Raw genomic sequence first — 19,789 nt, 5'->3', positions numbered from 1 at the left:
TTTCCAAACTAAATAGCCCCAAGTGTAATAACCTATCTTGGTATTGCAGACCCCTCAGTCCTCTAATAACCTTGGTCGCTCTTCTCTGCACCCGCTCCAGTTCAGCTATGTCTTTCTTATACACCGGAGACCAGAACTGTGCACAGTATTCTAAGTGTGGTCGAACTAGTAACTTGTATAGAGGTAAAATTATGTTCTCCTCATGAGCATCTATGCCTCTTTTAATACATCCCATTATTTTATTTGCCTTTGTAGCAGCTGCCTGACACTGGCCACTGAATATGAGTTTGTCATCCACCCATACACCCAGGTCTTTTTCATTGACGGTTTTGCCCAGAGTTTTAGAATTAAGCACATAGTTATACATCTTATTACTTCTACCCAAGTGCATGACCTTACATTTATCCCCATTAAAGCTCATTTGCCATTTATCAGCCCAAGCTTCTAGTTTACATAAATCATCCTGTAATATAAAATTGTCCTCCCCTGTATTGATTACCCTGCAGAGTTTAGTGTCATCTGCAAATATTGAAATTCTACTCTGAATGCCCCCTACAAGGTCATTAATAAATATGTTAAAAAGAAGAGGGCCCAATACTGACCCCTGTGGTACCCCACTGCTAACCGTGACCCAGTCCGAGTGTGCTCCATTAATAACCACCCTTTGTTTCCTATCCCTGAGCCAGCTCTCAACCCACTTACACATATTTTCCCCTATCCCCATTACTCTCATTTTATGTAACAACCTTTTGTGTGGCACCGTATCAAAAGCTTTGGAAAAGTCCATATATACTACGTCCACTGGGTTCCCTTGGTCCAGTCCTGAACTTACCTCTTCATAGAAGCTGATCAAATTAGTCTGACATGAACGGTCCCTAGTAAACCCGTGCTGATACTGGGTCATGAGGTTATTCCTCTTCAGATACTCCAGCATAGCATCCCTTAGAATGCCCTCCAGGATTTTACCCACAGTAGAGGTTAAACTTACTGGCCTATAATTACCGAGTTCAGTTTTTGCCCCTTTTTTGAATATTGGCACCACATTTGCTATACGCCAGTCCTGTGGTACAGACCCTGTTATTATGGAGTCTTTAAAGATTAAAAATAATGGTCTATCAATGACTGTACTTAGTTCCTGCAGTACTCGGGGGTGTATCCCATCCGGGCCCGGAGATTTGTCAATTTTAGTTATTTTTAGACGCCGCTGTACTTCCTGCTGGGTTAAGCAGGTGACATTTAATGGGGAATTTTTATCACTAGTCATTTTGTCTGCCATGGGATTTTCTTTTGTAAATACTGATGAAAAAAAGTCATTTAGCATATTGGCTTTTTCCTCATCCTCATCCACCATTTCACCCAGACTATTTTTAAGGGGGCCAACACTGTCATTTTTTAGTTTCTTACTATTTATATAGTTAAAGAATATTTTGGGATTATTTTTACTCTCTCTGGCAATGAGTCTCTCTGTCTCAATCTTTGCTGCCTTGATTTGCTTTTTACAGAATGTATTTAATTTTCTGTATTTATTTAATGCCTCCTCACTACCTACTTCCTTTAATTCTCTAAATGCTTTCTTTTTATCCCTTATTGCGCCCCTTACAGCTCTATTTAGCCATATTGGTTTCCTCCTATTTCTAGTATGTTTATTCCCATACGGTATATACTGTGCACAGGTCCTATCCAGGATGCTAATAAATGTCTCCCATTTTCTTTGTGTATTTTTGTGTCTCAGGATATCGTCCCAGTTAATTGCACCAAGATCCTCTCTCATCCGTTGGAAATTTGCCCTCCTGAAGTTTAGTGTCCTTGTCACCCCCCTACTACCCATCTTATTAACGGTTACATGAAAACTTATTATTTTATGATCACTATTCCCCAAGTGACCCCCAACCCTTATATTTGATATGCGGTCTTGCCTGTTGGTTAATATTAGGTCTAGCAGTGCCCCCCTCCTTGTTGGGTCCTGAACCAGTTGTGAAAGGTAATTGTCTCTCATAGTTGTCAAAAACCGATTACCTTTGCTGGAACTGCAGGTTTCTGTTCCCCAATCTATTTCAGGGTAGTTGAAGTCCCCCATAATAATGACTTCTCCTTGAGTCGCAGCTTCATCTATTTGCTTTACGAGGATATTCTCCATTGCTTCCATTAGTTTTGGAGATTTATAACAAACCCCTATCAGTAATTTATTATTTTTTCCGCCTCCCCTTATCTCCACCCACAGAGACTCTACATTTTCATTAGATTCACCTATATTATCACGCAGGATGGGTTTTAAGGTCGATTTTACATACAGACACACCCCACCCCCTCGCTTATCTGTACGGTCATTTCTGAAAAGGCTATAGCCCTGCAAGTTAACAGCCCAGTCATGGCTCTCATCCAGCCACGTCTCAGATATCCCCACCGTCATAATTATGCTCCAACAACATTAGTTCTAATTCATCCATTTTGTTGGCGAGGCTTCTGGCATTAGTATACATGCACTTGATGTTACTCTCTGTACCTCTATTCTTTCTTAAATTACTAACTGTTCTAACCCCACCCCCCATGCCACCGCCACCCCCAACTTCCTTATTTGTGCCCAGGTCTCTATCTGCACTATCTTCCCCTCCTATAAAATGAATACCCTCCCCCCAATCCCTAGTTTAAACACTCCTCCAACCTTCTAACCATTTTCTCCCCCAGCACAGCTGCACCTTCCCCATTGAGGTGCAGCCCGTCCCTAGCGTAGAGCCTGTAGCCAACTGAGAAGTCGGCCCAGTTCTGCAGGAACCCAAACCCCTCCTTCCTACACCAATTCTTGAGCCACTTATTAACCTCCCTAATCTCCCGTTGCCTCTCTGGCGTGGCACGTGGTACAGGCAGTATTTCAGAAAATACCACGTTGGAGGTCCTTGCTTTCAGCTTGCAGCCTAATTCCCTGAAATCATCTTTAAGGACCTTCCACCTACCTCTAACTTTGTCATTTGTGCCAATGTGCACCATGACTGCTGGGTCCTCACCAGCCCCTCCCAGTAATCTGTCCACTCGATCAGCGATGTGTCGGACTCGAGCGCCAGGTAGGCAGCACACCGTCCGACGATCCCTGTCTTTGTGACAGATTGCCCTATCTGTTCCCCTAATAATTGAGTCCCCCACTACCAGCACCTGTCTGGCCTGCCCTGCTCTCCTTTTTCCCTCCTTACTGGAGCAGTCACTCCTCCGGCTTTCAGAGGACATGCCTGGCTGCAGCAGTGCTACCCCTGTACTGGCACCCCCCTCATCTGCCAACTTAGCAAACTTATTGGGGTGTGCCAGATCAGGACTAGCCTCCCTGGCACTCTTCCCTCTACCCCGCCTTCTATCTGTCACCCAGCTAACTGCCACACTGTCCTGCAGCTCCATCCTACCATCCCCCTCCTCATCTATCCCATTGAGCGTCTGCTCTGTGAGCAGAAGACTCCTCTCCATATTGTCTATGGATCTCAGTGTTGCCAGCTGCACATTTAGATCCAGTATCTGGGTTTCCAAATGCACAATGTGCTCACATCTCGCACAGCAGTATGCACCCTCGACCGGCTGGTCAAGGACTGCATACATGTGGCAAGATGTACACTGGATGGCATTAACAATTGTGGAGCACATTTCCTAATGGGGATTGCACCACACAGAAACGTTAATTAAAAATAAATACAAAGTATTTAAAAAAAAAAAAACAGAAGCAATTCCTCCCTTGGAAACTCCCTGATTCCAAAGTCACTGAATCACAAGTCACACACTTACCGCCGTTCACACTTACGCTCAGGTCACACTCAGCTCGCTCACACTCGCTGTGCTGAAGATTTATAGATTTTTTTTTTTCTCTCTATCTACCCTCAACAGCAATCCACCTTGCTGTTCAGATGCACTTCCACTTGCACTTCATTTTGGAGATTATACTGTTATCATTGGGAGGTTTCTTCAATAAAATTCGATGTATTCTCTAACGGGGGATGACTTTTATTAGACTGACTGTCATTTGCACCGACCATTTAGGAAAATCCAAGAAAAATATCATTTGCATAATATTTTGGAAATTGGTGTATATACAAAGATATATTCACATCTTTTTATGGAAATTTGCGTTTTGTCAGTTTTGTAATTATTTGTGGTGACTTGATTAACAATACATCAAATTTTTAAGAAAAAATTCTTGAAACTGATAAATTTCATTTTTAACCCCTTCACAACATGCAACATACATGTATGGCTCATGTTGGGTCTCCCCCTCTGATGTGGTCTCTGGCGCTGAGCCCACATCTTTTTCTGAATGTCAGTTGATTTCAACAGGTGACCTGTGCTCCTAACAGCTATGGGTGGAATCACAATACAATGGTGCCCGTGTCACATGACCTCGAGTTGCGGATGGGTTGGCAAGACAACATGGTGTCTGCGCCAGACCCTTGGACTCAGCATATGTTGTCTACAACCTATTTCAGCTAAATCTGTAATTTGAAAGTCAAGTGGCTCATTCCCTTCAATCCATACTGTGTTCTAAAGCAGTACTTTCCAACAACATATGGGTTATATCCAGAATATGAGTAATAAATTGTGGGGTACATTTTTTCTATTCTGTATATGGGAAATTTGTTGTGAAATAATATTTAAGTGATGAAAGCTTATTTTTTTGTTTTCATGTCTTGTCCAGATCTTATGAAATGTTTTAGATTAAAAATTGTTCATGTGCCCCTGGGTAAATTCCTTGTAGCATTTAGTCTAAAAACTTGTTGGTGATTTCTGCAGTTTTGGCAGTACAGGAGATCTGTAAATGCAACTAGGTGTTCAGTCTATTCCAGACAAAATTGAACTCCAAAAAATCAAATGGGACTCTTTCTTGTCCAAGTCCCACTGTGTGGTCTCAAACAATGTTTACCCACATTTTGGGCATTGCATTGTTTGGAAGAAATTGCATGTAAAATTGTGACTTCTTTAGTCTTAACCCTTGTGAAATTGAAATAATTGGTGTAAAATGCCATTTTAGTATACAAAATAAAAATATTTTTTTATTCCTCTTTGGATTAATTCCTGCACAGCAAATGAAGGGTTAACATACTTCCTGATAGCATTCTTAACCCCTTCACCCCTGGAGCATTTTTAGTTTTTTTGTTTTCGTTTTCCGTTCCCCTTCTTTCCAGAGCCATAAATTTTTTTATCTTTCTGTCAATATGCCCATGTGAGGGCTTATTTTTTGAGGGTCGAGTTGTACTTTTGAATGATACCATTGGTATTACCATGTCACGTAACAGAAAATAGGAAAATAATTCCAAGTGCGATGAAATTGCAAATAAAAGTGCAATCCCACACTCGTTTTTTGTTTGGCTTTTTTGCTAGGTTCACTGAGTGCTAAAACTGACCTGCCATTATGATTCTCCAGGTCATTACGAGTTCATAGACACAAACATGTCCTGGTTCTCTTTTATGTAAGTGATAAAAACTTTTTCCAACATTTGCTAAAAAATATGCGTAATATTCCATTACCCGAAGCACCTCCATTTTTCGTGATCTGGGGTTGGGTGAGGGATTATTTTTTGCATGCCAAGCTGACTTTTTAATTATACCACTTTTGTGCAGATACGTTCTTTTGATCACCCGTTAGTGCATTGTAATGCCAAAAAACGTAATTTTGGTGTTTTGTTTTTTTTCTCGCTACACCATTTAGCGATCAGGTGAATCCTTTTTTTATTGATAGATCGGGTGTTTCTGAATGCGGTGATACCAAATATTTGATTTTGTTGGTTTTATTTATTTATTGTTTTATTTTCATTGAGGCAAAAGGGGGGGGATTTGAACTTTTATATATTTTTTATTTTTTTATATTTTTAAACACTTTTTTTAAATTTTGGCATGCTTCATTGGCCTCCATGGGAGGCTAGAAGCATGCACTACTCTATCGCCTCCGCTACATAGAGGTGATGAACAGATCACCTCTATGCAGCAGAATTACAGGCTTGCTATGAGCGCCGACGACCGGGTGGTGCTCATAGCAATCTGCCATCAACAACCATAGAGGTCTCGAGGAGACCTCTGCTTGTGATGATAACGCACCGATGACCCACGATCACATGACGGGGGTCAGTGGTGCGAGTACTTCCGGCCTGCAGCTCTTGTTAAATGCCGCTGTCAGAGTTTGACAGCGGCATTTAACTAGTTAATGAGCGTGGGTTGATCGCGATTCTGCTCGCACCTATTGCGCGCACATGTCAGCTGTTGAAAACAGCTGACATGTCGCGGCTTTGAGGTGGGCTCACCGCCGAAGCCCACTTCAAAGCGGGGGATATTGCCAGCTGATGTACTATTCCGTTAGCTGGCAGAAAGGGGTTAAATACAATGAGGGGAGATATTTTTTTAAATGGTATCACTTTTGTTGAGTTTTTAATATACCAGCCCTGTTGAATTGATACATTCAAGAAGGTTTTCCGAAGTGTGTTGAAAAAAAGAGATGGCTGATAAAACATTTAGGCATTTTAACCCCTTAATGACCACCAATACATCTGTTTACTGACCTGCAATACTAGCATCCCCAGACAGGTGACAATCCTGCAGCTGTCTGCTATACACTATAGCTGACAACTTGCTGCATCAGCCACTATCAGTGTTGACACTTACCATGGCCATTTAACCCCTTAGATGCTGCTGTCAATAGAGACTTTAGCATCTAAATGATTAACAGAGTGTGGAGGCACCTTCTTCAACCTAACTGGAACCCTGAGATCTTGATCATGTGGTCCTGATCTTTGTCATGGCAATTCGTGGCCAAATTTCGGCCTTAGAGTCTGCTGGCTATAGAGGCCTGTTCAGAAGTTAGTGACATTAAGGTGGTAAAAATGAACTTTTTAATTCCTGTTATGTCACTTTAAATTAATTCCTGAAAATCACCTGAAGTGTTAATGAACTACCTGAAAGCAATCTTGAATATTTTGAGAGGTGCGATATATAAAATGGTATAACTTTTTCCAACATATAGAACCTCCAAAATTACTTCAAAACTGAACAAGGTCCTAAAAAAATATAAATTTTGTAAATGTCCTTGAAAAAATGAAAAATTACTGCTGCATTATTAAACCTCCTAAAATGCTAACATAAAACAACATTTCAAAAAAGGTGCTGATGTAAAGCTGACATGATAGGAATGTTATTTATTAATGTTTTATGTGATGTGACTGTATGGATTAAAGGGATCATTCAAAGTTTGAAAATTGGTATTTTAATTTTTTTTTTGTCAAATTTCTGAATTTTTTTATAACTAAACAAAAACCTTTCAACTTGAATTTACAATTATCATAAAGTACAATGTGTCATGGAAAAACAATAAATAAATCAATGGTATTTGTTGAAACATTCTAGAGTTATTACCACATGAAGTGACACTTGTCAGATTTTTAAAAATTTGTCCGGTCACTAAGGAATTAACAGTTAACAAATTTAAACTGACATTTGTAAACTGATGCTGATATAAATAGACTTATGATAAATGTAATTCATCAACTTTTTGTTCTATGATTTTCTGGTTTATTGGGATAAAATTTAGACTTAAAAGTAGCTAATGTATCAAAAATTTTAGATTTTTTCATAAATAAAAACAAAACATATTGGCCCAAATTCAACACTAAAATAAAATATGTGTCTCAGAAAAGCATTCAGAATCACTGGTATATAAAGAAGCATTCCAAAATATTACCACATAATTTAACATAACATCAGAATTGAAAAATAGGGCATGATCAGGAAGGCCAAAAGTGCCTTCATCATTCATCACTGTATGAATAATCTGCCACTGAGGAAGGCTATTGTATTTTATTGGGTTTATAAGGCATGGCGAACTAACTAGTTTCACTTTATTTGTTTTTTTTTTCCTTTATTTTCCCCATATCATCCTTATAGAAGTATAAAAATATAAATAGTATAAATTACAGTAATTTTTAATTTATTTAAACACCAAATTTCAGCCAAAAATAAGTAATTTATAAATCGGTTACATTGTACATAATCGGACAAAAATAGTCCTAAATGAGAGAAACTATTCACTTGTGGCCCCCATAGAGATGTTTTAAAAAAGCAATATGCATTAGATTGTTTTGTTCATTCAGTGCAAAATGAACATTACTTGTTCACCCTGTACCCTAGCTAAATTTATGTAAATTAGACAAAAGTGAATTCAGCTTTTATTCTTAAAATTACTTTGAAATAAATTTACCAGCTGAAATTGTCTTCACTGTAAGACACATTAGTATTAAAAGCAGCAAGGAAATGAATAGATGTGTTCTCAGCTGGGGAGAAGGCTTAGGGACTATACATACACACTCATACATCATTGCTTAATTGAGTCAAGTTAATAGACTCTCTAAAGAACTAAATTATTGAAGTATGAAGTGAAATGGAAATGGAAAACCTGGCAAGGAACTTTTTAAAAGTGTATGTGGTGAATAGAGGTTCTTTGCATATTAATCTTTTCATGTATAATTCTTAAGGCACAATTCATTCTGCAATATTTTGCAAAATAGGATACTGTTTTTTGTGTGTAAGCTATTTTTTAGATACAAAGTGGTTAGTCAAGGCAAACTAAAGATTACAAAAAAAATTAAAATATATTGCACCAAGTGAAAGTATTATATGCTTTGAAACTTTACATTCCAGACTGTACTTGTGTTAAATTTCAAGTGAGTATAGGGCACAAAGGTCTGCACCTGAGCAGACAGATCGAGAATCGCTCTAGATGGGGTATTTCTACATGAAGGACCTTGCGGTCATATGATGTATCACGCAGGTGCACTACACGCCTATGTTTCCCAAGGGCGATTCTCTATCTGTCTGCGCAGGTGCAGACCTTTGTGCCCTGAGTTACTATAACAATGTCAGAGCATGCGCACTGGTGCTAGGACTCGTCATAGTATCATTTCCGGTTACCCGGCAATGCCGTTCTGAATGCATATGCTCTCCAAGAGGTAAGCCCAACAGCTGTTGAGACCTAATAAGTATTGTGTGTGTATAAATTTCTATGACTCACTGAACCCACCACACTTTCTCTTGCCGCTGATGAAGTCACGGCAGTGACGATACGCGTCGAGCTTGCAGGAGCCAGTTTTAGTCTTGCACCTCTTTAATTGTAGATTGAGCCTGTGGTCTTGTGAACAGTGTGAGCTGATGATTGGTATACGATTGGTAATGTATTTCTGAAAATGCAATTTTTCCTTAGTATGGGGTGCTAGGTGAGACTTATGAACTATGGTATTGGATATCCATTTTCTGAACATATAGTGTAGGTCTGAATATCCTTACATTTTTTCTAATCGCCCCATATGGGTATAATTCTTCTACCTTGTATTTGGTGCCAATCTTTATTATTTTAAATTTCCTAGGTTTACTAATCTACTTTTGAAATTATTTATTTCCCCAAATGATTATTTGGCTATTCCCAAATTTATATATATAGAGAGTCTTACAATATTTATTGTGCTGAATATTTCATGCATGACCCATTGGTGCTATTAGGCTAACCGTTGCCCCTGCTTGTTTTGGCTACACATGGTGTAACCACTTTTTGTATTTTAAATGTTTTTAGAATTTTTCTTGTTGTGGGTTAATGTGTATTAATAAAATTTGTCATATTTTCTAACGTGAACCCTGCTTCTCTGTATGTCTTCTCGCCTTGGTTGCTAATTGACTTAAAGTTACATTGCATTTTTTAAGTGTTCCCTTTATTTTTTGAGCAGTGTATATATTGCCACATTTTGCATTTTAAAAATTACAAAAAGGAAAATGCATAGATGCAAAAATTTGGGCAACCTTGTAGCTTTGTGTGCTTAGAAAATTTTGATCAAGGTTTCAGAGTTTAGTTAGCTTGTTATGGTTATGGTTATGGCTTGCTCACTACCATAGTTAGGAAAGGCCAGGTGTTGCAAATTTCCCAGTTTTCTAAAAACCTAGGTTCTAACCTTGGGCCAAAAGCCAGCAGCCATAGGTTCTTCTAAGCAGTTGCCTAGCACTCTGAAACTGAAAATGATGAAGGTCCGTAAAGCAGAAGAAGTCTATAAGAAGATATCAAATCATTTTCAAGTTACCCTATCCTCAGTGAAATGTCAGTTAACAGAAACATTGGAGGTAAGGATAAAAACTGAAATACCAAGCAAAATTTCAGTGAGAGCTGCTCATAGTATTGCTAAAGAGGTAAATCGGTACCATTGCTTGACTGCAAAAGACATTCAGAAAGATGTAGCAGACTAGAGTTGTTGTATACTGTTCTACTATTAAGAGACACCTGCACAAATATGGCCTTCATGAAAGAGTCAGTAGAAAAAACATCTCCTGCATCCTCACAATAACAGTTCAGCTTTAGAATTTTGCAAAAGAATATCTAAACAAGACTAATGCATTTTGGAAACAAATTGTGTGGGCCAATTATGTTAAAATAGAAATCTTTGGCCACAATGATCAAAGTTGTGTGTAGAGAAAGAAGGGCCCAGAATTTCAGGAAAATAACATCTTGCCAATTAAACATGGGGTGGATCAATCATGTTTTGGGATTGTGTTGCAGGCAATGGCATTTCAAACATTTCAAAGGTAGAGAGAATAATAGATTCAATTAAATTTCAACAAATTCTTGATGCAAAAATAAAGCTAAAGTTTAAAACTGGATGGCTTCTACAAATGGATAATGATCCTAAGCAAACATCAAAATCCATAATAGACTGTCTCAAAAGGCACAAGCTGAAGGTTTTACAATGGCACTTACTGTCCCCTAATCTCTACATCATTGACACTCTATGGCTAGACTTCAAACTAGCAGTGCATGCAAGACAACCTAGGAATTTCTCAGAACTGAAAGGAAGAATGAAAAGAGGAATGGATGAAAATCCCTCAAACAACAATTGAAAGACTAGACTGGCAACAAAAAGGGAGGGACTACAAAGCACTAATCATGCAGGGTGCCCAAACTTTTGCATTGACCTCTTTTCCTTTTTGTAATTATTAAAATATAAAATTTGAAAAAATGTGTCATCTTTAACTTTAGGCCTTTTAGAGATCATTTCATCTTCAACTTGCTTAAAAGCTCCCAATAACAGTAATTTTGGCCAGGAGTGCCCAAACTTTTACATGCTGGCATACCTTTAACCTCTCCAGATGATCTGCTACTCACCTTCACCTGCTCAGTCATTGCAGCATCTCCACATTATCGCCACTGAACCTTCGCTTAAGGTCATAATGTTGTGATGTCATAATATGCTCTGTGACCTAGAATGCACATTTGTAGAACCATCCTGGGCATCATCATTTTCAGATATCCTGGCCTTGTGTAAGAGTCCCATGGATTTCAGTGCTCACAGTGGTGATAAGAAAATGTGACAATGGCTGAAGAGGTAAGAGATAAATTAAACTTTAATATATTTGCTTATCACTAGTCACAACATCTTTGCTCTAATGTGCTTCAATGCCTTACCACACTCACTCCCCCCCCCCCCGATTTTTTTGAATGCTAGAGATTTATGCTACAGGAAAGAAATATATCTTGGTACCGTGTTAGCCGGTAGATAGAAAAATATTTAGAATTGAGAGTCCTCAGTGGTTGATACCTTTTAATGGCTAACTGAAAAGATGGTAACAAATTGCAAGCTTTCGAGACTACATACGTCTCTTCATCAGGCAAAGACTAAAACAAATTCTGAAGAATCACATATTTATACACAACATAGTATAGAAAAAAAAAAGGAGAGGGGAAAAAAACCATGGATAAGCCAGGTGACATGAAGCAGAATTACCATTGGTGATAAACAGTTACGTCCATAAATATTGGGCCAATTCTTAGATAAGGATTGTTTTATTGTCCTGTGATTAGAGTCTGGTTCTGTTGTGATGACCCCACATGGTCTGATGGGCAAGTTCATTAGTTGATGTAAAAAGACATAAATCCGTGTGACACATTCATTCCTGCATTTAGAGTGTCAAAGGTCGTCATCAGTTTATATTCCAAGACTCTCCTGTCTTTCTGCAATTTGAAGTTACCCTTTAATACAAGTAATTTCATGTCCATAATGTTATGATTTGGGAGACAGAAATGTATTGCCATAGGTATATCCATTCTTTTTTCTCTTATTGTATGGCGATGGGGGTTTTATGCTAAAAGTTGTGTTCAACTCTTTGATCATGCAATTTTTTTGCTTAACCCCTTTACCCCTTCAAGCCTGTTTCCACCTTCAACATGAGGACAAATTTTACAATTCTGACCAATGTCAATTTATTTGGTAATATCTCTAAAAATGCTTCAATGGATCCCACTGATTCTGATTTTTTTGTGACATATTATACATCATGGTAGTGGTAACATTTTTCGATATGACTTGCATTTATTTGTGAAAAAAATGAAATTTGGTGAAAATTTTGCAATTTTCAGGCTTAATTTTTATGCCCTTAAACTAAAGAAGTATGTCACGCAAAATAGTTAATAACTAACATTTCCCACATTTCTACTTTACATCAGCACAATTTTTGAAACTTTTTTGCTAGGAAGTCTGAAGGGTTAAAGAGACCAGGGATTTCTCATTTTTCAAAAAATAAAAAATAAAAAAACATTTTCTGAGGGACAACATCACATTTGAATTGACTTTGAAAAGCCTACTGTATATGACAGAAATTACACAAGTTAAGCCATTCTAAAAAACTGCATCCTTCAAAGTCCTCAAACCACATTCAAACAGTTTTAGTAAGAACTAATACAATATGGAAGGAAAAAAATGAACATTTTACTCTTTTTCAAAAAAATTTAATTCAGCCTCACCTTATTATTTCTACAAGGGTAGCAGGAGAAAATAGCCTCTAAAATGTGTTGCGCAATTTCTGTGTGTGAGGGAAAACTACTGTTTGAGGCATAGTGCAAAGCTCAGTATGAAAGAAGTTCAGATTTTACTGGAATGGATTCATGGTGAAATTTCACCATGGCAGAGCCACTGAGTTGCCAGAATAGTAGAAACCCCATTTAAGTGACATCATTTTACAAACTACACCTCTCAATCAATTCATCTAGAAGTGCAGTACCCACAAAGAATTTACTCCATTGGACGGTGAAGAAAGAATGATTACACTTCTATCACTAAAATGTTGTTTTCGCCCCTTTTTTATTTTTATAAGGGTTATTAGGAAACAATGGAGCTCTCAGTTTGTTGTGCAATTTCTCCTGAGCATGCCAATACCTTACATGTAATCGAGAACTACTTTTGCGGCACAGTGCAAAACTCAAAAGAGAAGGAGCACCAACATTTAGTGCAGATTTTACTATTATGGTTTGTGGGTACCATACCCACTGGCAGAGACCCTGAGGTGCAAGAACAGCAGAACCCCCAAATGACCCCATTTTACAAACCACACCTCTCAATTAATTCATATAAAGGTGCAGTGATTATATTGGCTCTGCGAGTGTGTCAGAATTGTATGCCGTTAGGCAGTGAAGAAAAAATAATTACATTTTTACCAAAACAATTTTTGTTTTAGCCCCAGTTTATACATTTTTACAAAAGGTAATGGCACCACATTTTGTCGCACAGTTTCTTCTGAACATGGAAATATCCCACATGTGGTTGTACAGTACTGCTTAGCCATAAGGTGAGACTTGGGAGGGATGGAGTGCTAGTTGCCTCCTTGAGAGCATATTTACATAGAGTAATTTGAAGAGAAAAATACCTACCTCAAGTAACCCATTTTGAAAATTTATACCCCTTTAGGAATTTATGTACGGGTGTAGCTATGATTTGACTTCATGGGTGTTTTCCAGAAACAAGCTATCAGAGATCGCCAAGCCGACACTCACCTGAAAGCTTGGAGGACCGGGCAACCGGGAGAAGAAACAGTCAATCAGAGCTCACAGGCAGAGTGGCGTGACAGGTTAGGAGAATGCTGTAACAGGACCAGCGGCATGTGACCGCCGGTCAGAGGAGATGGAGGCAGAGCATCCCGCAGGCCTGCAGCGCTGGATAGAGGAGTGCAGTGGTGACACCAGACAGGCAGAAGTCAAAACAAGGAGAGCATATACAGTACAAATTCAGAAGTCAAAATTACAATGGTAAAACAGACCGGGTCAGGACCATACAAACACACCAGAACACAGGCACAAGGCACAGACAATGGGGTCGACTATCTCAGCTGAAGGCAAAAGTATAACCGACAAGGCATGGTCCCACAACAAGGCTATAAAAAGCTTCACTGAAGCCAAAGGGAGGCTACCGAGATTAACTCAAGAGACTCCAGACCCCTGCATGACAACTAACCATTAGGGTTGAGCGACTTTCATTTTTTTAAGATCGAGTAGGGTTTTGGGAAACCCGATTTTGTCCAGAGTCGAGTCGAGTGCAGTCGGCCGATTATCGCTAAAAGTCGGGGATCGACCGAAACACGAAACCCAATGCAAGTCAATGGGGAAGCATAGTCGGCAGTGAGTGGAGGCCAGGAAAACACCTACAGTGCCCATTTTAATGCCAAAAACATCCATTCTTGTTTCTGAAGCTTGTCAATCTTAATTAACTTTATAATAATAGTTGGGCATAGGGAATTGGGGGTCATTTGGCAAAAGTTGTGGGGGGAGTAGGGCCGGCTCAAGTTTTTCGTGGGCCCAGGAAATGCGGACTACGTCACGGCGGTGTTGCAGGGAAAGGTAAGTATTTAAAAGTTGCAAGTGCTGTGATCCTGAGCAAGCAGGGGGGGGGCCCACTCGTTCGCATTGCCACTGGCACAGGGCCCCTCAAAGTACGGCGGTGTGTTTGCATGGCGGGGGCGCCTCCCACCAGCAGCGACACTTTTGCGTACTCTGAGGGGCCCTGTGCCAGTGACGTCGCCAACGAGTATGCCCCCCCACCTGATGAAGGAACCTGCACTTTCATCTGCACCTTCCTCTTTGTCCCTGTGTAAGGTGGTATAACATGCGGGAAGGGGAACCTTACTTTCAGCAGGGACAGATTCTGGCTGTGTAGAGTACAAGGGGAATGTAGTGGTCTAGGTCAATGTACCAGCAGACTCATTTAGCAGTGGCTGGGCAATGGGCAGGATGAGGAGGAAACAGATATAGGGCCAAAGAATAAAGTAGGCTACATGCAGTTCAAAATTGGTAACAGGACTAAACAGGCGGCATTGCTTTGTTCAGTGGAGTAGCAAACCCAAGAGCAGCAGACACTGTTTCAAGGGCCTAACCACACTAGTAGGCCAAATGCAGTTTAATATCTGATAGTATAGGGCGAAAGCCAGAATGTGGAAGCTCAGCTTTGTTCAGTTGAGGACAACACCAGGGAGTGGCAGACACCTTTAGTAGGCCGGAAAAGCCTATTGCATTTTTTAAAATGGTAATTTGGAGCAGAAGGTTGAAGCTCAGCTTTATTTAGTTGAGGGCAACACCAGGGAGGGGCAGAAGCCGTTAGTAGGCCCTAACCACCATTTTTTTTTTAAAAACCACTTAATGAGAGCCGGAAGGTTGAAGCTCAGCTTTATTTAGTTGAGGACAACACCAGGGAGGGGCAGAAGCCGTTAGTAGGCCCTAACCACCATTTTTTTTTTTAAAACCACATAATGAGAGCCGGAAGGTTGAAGCTCAGCTTTATTTAGTTGAGGACAACACCAGGGAGGGGCAGAAGCCGTTAGTAGGCCCTAACCACCATTTTTCTTTTTAAAACCACATAATGAGAGCCGGAAGGTTGAAGCTCAGCTTTATTTAGTTGAGGACAACACCAGGGAGGGGCAGAAGCCGTTAGTAGGCCCTAACCACCATTTTTTTTTTTAAAACCACATAATGAGAGCCGGAAGGTTGAAGCTCAGCTTTATTTAGTTGAGGACAACACCAGGGAGGGGCAGAAGCCGTTAGTAGGCCCTAACCACCATTTTTGTTTTAAAACCACTTAATGAGAGCCGGAAGGTTGAAGCTCAGCTTTATTTAGTTGAGGACAACACCAGGGAGGGGCAGAAGCCGTTAGTAGGCCCTAACCACCATTTTTGTTTTAAAACCACTTAATGAGAGCCGGAAGGTTGAAGCTCAGCTTTATTTAGTTGAGGACAACACCAGGGAGGGGCAGAAGCCGTTAGTAGGCCCTAACCACCATTTTTTTTTTTAAAACCACATAATGAGAGCCGGAAGGTTGAAGCTCAGCTTTATTTAGTTGAGGACAACACCAGGGAGGGGCAGAAGCCGTTAGTAGGCCCTAACCACCATTTTTTTTTTAAAACCACTTAATGAGAGCCGGAAGGTTGAAGCTCAGCTTTATTTAGTTGAGGACAACACCAGGGAGGGGCAGAAGCCGTTAGTAGGCCCTAACCACCATTTTTGTTTTAAAACCACTTAATGAGAGCCGGAAGGTTGAAGCTCAGCTTTATTTAGTTGAGGACAACACCAGGGAGGGGCAGAAGCCGTTAGTAGGCCCTAACCACCATTTTTTTTTTTAAAACCACATAATGAGAGCCGGAAGTTTGAAGCTCAGCTTTATTTAGTTGAGGACAACACCAGGGAGGGGCAGAAGCCGTTAGTAGGCCCTAACCACCATTTTTTTTTTTAAAACCACATAATGAGAGCCGGAAGGTTGAAGCTCAGCTTTATTTAGTTGAGGACAACACCAGGGAGGGGCAGAAGCCGTTAGTAGGCCCTAACCACCATTTTTTTTTTAAAACCACTTAATGAGAGCCGGAAGGTTGAAGCTCAGCTTTATTTAGTTGAGGACAACACCAGGGAGGGGCAGAAGCCGTTAGTAGGCCCTAACCACCATTTTTTTTTTTAAAACCACATAATGAGAGCCGGAAGGTTGAAGCTCAGCTTTATTTAGTTGAGGACAACACCAGGGAGGGGCAGAAGCCGTTAGTAGGCCCTAACCACCATTTTTTTTTTAAAACCACTTAATGAGAGCCGGAAGGTTGAAGCTCAGCTTTATTTAGTTGAGGACAACACCAGGGAGGGGCAGAAGCCGTTAGTAGGCCCTAACCACCATTTTTTTTTTTAAAACCACATAATGAGAGCCGGAAGGTTGAAGCTCAGCTTTATTTAGTTGAGGACAACACCAGGGAGGGGCAGAAGCCGTTAGTAGGCCCTAACCACCATTTTTTTTTTAAAACCACTTAATGAGAGCCGGAAGGTTGAAGCTCAGCTTTATTTAGTTGAGGACAACACCAGGGAGGGGCAGAAGCCGTTAGTAGGCCCTAACCACCATTTTTTTTTTTAAAACCACATAATGAGAGCCGGAAGGTTGAAGCTCAGCTTTATTTAGTTGAGGACAACACCAGGGAGGGGCAGAAGCCGTTAGTAGGCCCTAACCAAAGTTGAAGGCCAAATGCAGTTTAATTTCTGATACTATAGGCCGAAAGCCAGAAGGTGGAAGTTCCGATTTAGACAGTGGAGGACAATTTGAATTAGGGACTGCAGACAGACTTAGTAGGCTGTCCCCTGTGGACCATGCATCCACCACATTAACCCATTGCGCCGTAATGGACACGTAATCTTCCGTGGCCATGCCTACAGGTCCATGCGTCTGTTGTCAGGTGCACCTTTGTACTCACAGATTGCCAGAGTGCATGGACAATGCGGTCTTCTACATGCTGGTGGAGGGTTGGGATGGCTTTTCTCGCAAAAGAAGTGTCGACTGGTTAGCTTGTAGCGTGGTACAGCGTAGTCCATCATGGCCTTATTAATAGTAAATAAAATATATAACTAGGCTCTATGAACTTTTAAATAGGTTCCAGGGGTACACGGGCAGCATTGGTGTGGTCAGTGGAGGAGTATTGCAAGTAGGGGCTGCAGACAGGCTATCAAAGGCCTAAAATAACAAACAGTAGGCAGTCATGGCAGTTTTACATCGGTTACATGGATACACAGGCAGGCACTCCAGGCAGCATTGTGGTCAGTGGAGGAGTATTGCAAGTAGGGGCCGCAGACAGGCTATCAAAGGCCTAAAATAACAAACAATAGGCTCATGGCAGTTTCACAGCGGTTACATGGATACACGGGCAGGCAGCTTGGTGGTGGTGAGTGGAGGAGTATTTAAAGTAGGGACCGCAGACAGGCTTCAAAGGCCTAACATAAGAAAATGGGCTGGCTGTAGGCACTTTATAATTGGTTCCAGGGGTACACGGGCAGCAGTGGTCTGGTCAGTGGAGGAGTATTTAAAGTAGGGACCGCAGACAGGCTTCAAAGGCCTAACATAAGAAAATGGGCTGGCTGTAGGCACTTTATAATTGGTTCCAGGGGTACACGGGCAGCAGTGGTCTGGTCAGTGGAGGAGTATTTAAAGTAGGGACCGCAGACAGGCTTCAAAGGCCTAACATAAGAAAATGGGCTGGCTGTAGGCACTTTATAATTGGTTCCAGGGGTACACGGGCAGCAGTGGTCTGGTCAGTGGAGGAGTATTTAAAGTAGGGACCGCAGACAGGCTATCAAAGGCCTAACATAACAAACAATAGGCTCATGGCAGTTTCACAGCGGTTACATGGATACACGGGCAGGCAGCTTGGTGGTCAGTGGAGGAGTATTTAAAGTAGGGACCGCAGACAGGCTATCAAAGGCCTAAAATAACAAACAATAGGCTCATGGCAGTTTTACAGCGGTTACATGGATACACAGGCAGCTTGGTGGTGAGTGGAGGAGTATTTAAAGTAGGGACCGCAGACAGGCTATCAAAGGCCTAAAATAACAAACAATAGGCTCATGGCAGTTTCACAGCGGTTACATGGATACACGGGCAGGCAGCTTGGTGGTGGTGAGTGGAGGAGTATTTAAAGTAGGGACCGCAGACAGGCTTCAAAGGCCTAACATAAGAAAATGGGCTGGCTGTAGGCACTTTATAATTGGTTCCAGGGGTACACGGGCAGCAGTGGTCTGGTCAGTGGAGGAGTATTTAAAGTAGGGACCGCAGACAGGCTTCAAAGGCCTAACATAAGAAAATGGGCTGGCTGTAGGCACTTTATAATTGGTTCCAGGGGTACACGGGCAGCAGTGGTCTGGTCAGTGGAGGAGTATTTAAAGTAGGGACCGCAGACAGGCTTCAAAGGCCTAACATAAGAAAATGGGCTGGCTGTAGGCACTTTATAATTGGTTCCAGGGGTACACGGGCAGCAGTGGTCTGGTCAGTGGAGGAGTATTTAAAGTAGGGACCGCAGACAGGCTATCAAAGGCCTAAAATAACAAACAATAGGCTCATGGCAGTTTTACAGCGGTTACATGGATACATAGGCAGCTTGGTGGTGAGTGGAGGAGTATTTAAAGTAGGGACCGCAGACAGGCTATCAAAGGCCTAAAATAACAAACAATAGGCTCATGGCAGTTTCACAGCGGTTACATGGATACACGGGCAGGCAGCTTGGTGGTGGTGAGTGGAGGAGTATTTAAAGTAGGGACCGCAGACAGGCTTCAAAGGCCTAACATAAGAAAATGGGCTGGCTGTAGGCACTTTATAATTGGTTCCAGGGGTACACGGGCAGCAGTGGTCTGGTCAGTGGAGGAGTATTTAAAGTAGGGACCGCAGACAGGCTTCAAAGGCCTAACATAAGAAAATGGGCTGGCTGTAGGCACTTTATAATTGGTTCCAGGGGTACACGGGCAGCAGTGGTCTGGTCAGTGGAGGAGTATTTAAAGTAGGGACCGCAGACAGGCTATCAAAGGCCTAACATAACAAACAATAGGCTCATGGCAGTTTCACAGCGGTTACATGGATACACGGGCAGGCAGCTTGGTGGTCAGTGGAGGAGTATTTAAAGTAGGGACCGCAGACAGGCTATCAAAGGCCTAAAATAACAAACAATAGGCTCATGGCAGTTTCACAGCGGT

The sequence above is a fragment of the Ranitomeya variabilis genome, chromosome 4, assembly GCF_051348905.1.
Source record: "Ranitomeya variabilis isolate aRanVar5 chromosome 4, aRanVar5.hap1, whole genome shotgun sequence".
NCBI classification, from domain to species: domain Eukaryota; kingdom Metazoa; phylum Chordata; class Amphibia; order Anura; family Dendrobatidae; genus Ranitomeya; species Ranitomeya variabilis.
This window is presented reverse-complemented; position numbering follows the sequence as displayed.